General features: G+C 42.4%; 1 non-coding gene across 1 annotated transcript; it reads left to right on the top strand.

Moving 5' to 3' along the window:
- The first annotated feature begins 231 nt into the window (after positions 1 to 231).
- On the top strand, positions 232 to 350 carry LOC131942169 (5S ribosomal RNA). The gene has a single exon (XR_009386713.1). It is a non-coding gene; the product is annotated as a 5S ribosomal RNA (ribosomal RNA).
- The last annotated feature ends 1,626 nt before the right edge of the window (positions 351 to 1,976 follow it).

Raw genomic sequence — 1,976 nt, 5'->3', positions numbered from 1 at the left:
CCGGTGGTTACCGCCTCAGGTTAAAAATAGCGACCAATGGCTGTAGAGGGAAAAAAAGGCACATAGTATTCGATATTAAAACAATGTTTCGCTTTTGTGGAGATTTAGGGCGTTTTTTATTATTGAAATAATATGAGGAAAGCAGTGAAATCATTATTGTAGCCAGAAAAGGACGAATAACTGCTGATTTCGTTTGAGTATATTTATAAGCCCCAATTTTCTCACACAGATGTCTACGGCCATACCACGTTGAAAATACCGGTTCTCGTCCGATCACCGCAGTCAAGCAACGTCGGGCGTGGTTAGTACTTAGATGGGTGACCGCTTGGGAACACCACGTGTTGTAGACTTTTTTTCATCTTTTGTCTTTTATTTTTTGCCCCACTGGACACCTATTCTTACCACCTGCACTCTTTCCTAAGTTCACCACATACCTGTGAACACTTTTGTAATATCGAAATATTTTTTGTTTGTTTCTTTTGTGCCTTCACGGTAGGCTACCTCGATCCTACCCACCCATGGAAACAAACCCCTTAAAAACCAACAAAGGAAAGATGACCACTCTGCCCAAATTAAATAAATAAACTAAGTAGGCTACAACCTAATAATTAGAAGTAACTCAGTAAGTTAAATAAGGGGTAGGTATGGAAAACATTCGTGTAGGGGTTACAACCACTCGAGCTAATTCGGAAACGTATGGGTGGCCCTAATAAGGGCCGGATGGGTAGAACAAATGGGTGGTCCTGGGTTGAGTTTAACCGCCGAAGCCGTACAGGGTGCGACCTTGACGTTTCAGAGCATAGACGACATCCATAGCAGTGACGGTCTTCCTCTTGGCGTGCTCAGTGTAGGTGACGGCATCACGGATGACATTTTCAAGGAACACCTTGAGGACACCTCTGGTTTCTTCGTAGATCAGACCAGAGATACGTTTGACACCACCTCTGCGAGCAAGACGACGGATGGCTGGCTTGGTGATACCTTGGATGTTATCACGCAACACCTTCCTGTGACGCTTGGCGCCTCCTTTGCCGAGTCCCTTACCACCTTTGCCTCGGCCAGACATATTGAATTTTTCTTCTTTGTTGATGAAGGAGTGTTCGAAAAACGCCGTCTGCAGAGAAACTCGCTCCTTATATACGGTCCTGGGCTCGAGTTCGTTCAATATGGCGGACACCGCCCAACCAAAAGCGGTCGGCGAATGAGCCAGCCAATGAAAAAGCAGCTTGCCGTGTCGACTGGAATGTTGCTGGCTTGTCGGCTAACGGTGTCGTTTTCAAAGTCATTTTTTCACCTATTCTGCTATGCGACCCTTGGATAAAAAATAAAGAGTTTCATTGCCCACACGTGTAGGCATAGAAAAGATCCACGTTTGTCATGTTAAAATATGATATTAGACGTTATTTTCACCGTTTTGTGCGAATAAAACTGAAATATTTCCCTACACCTAATTATGCGAGTACGAGCGAGCTCATTATGCGAGTACGAGAGAATCTCGAACGCTGATTGGTCGAGTACGAACGAAATAATATTCTCGTACTCCGCTCCGTACTCGCAGTGGTTTGTTTACATCGTGAAACGAATAGGTTAGTTAGGCTTCTAATAATTAAATAATCTATGGCGTGTAGTCGTTAAGAATAATTTCTGCTCTCCGATTAAGATCTAGATATCTAGCTCTAACCCTAAAGGGTTTTTCTTTTTTTTTTTTTATATATATATTTTAAAAAGCAATGGATAGGGTGGTGGGTGGGTGAAAGAAAAATATAAAATTTATTCTCTCCTTTCTTCACATTTGAGATAAATAAAACAATATCAACAGCATGCATACACGAATTCAAATAGCAATGTGATGTGTGAGTTGAATTAAAGAGATAAATGAATAGAACCTATCTCCCGCATCCCCCAGAATAATACTAATAGATGTAGTAGTAGTAGTAGTAGTAGAGTGGCAGACATGGGCAGGGGGTGTAGTGGGT

Source organism: Physella acuta, unplaced genomic scaffold (genome assembly GCF_028476545.2).
Source record: "Physella acuta isolate Inbredline_101_S28 unplaced genomic scaffold, ASM2847654v3 ptg000392l, whole genome shotgun sequence".
NCBI lineage: Eukaryota > Metazoa > Mollusca > Gastropoda > Physidae > Physella > Physella acuta.
The sequence above is the reverse complement of the archived record's forward strand: the minus strand, read 5'-3'. Positions and strand labels throughout refer to the sequence as shown.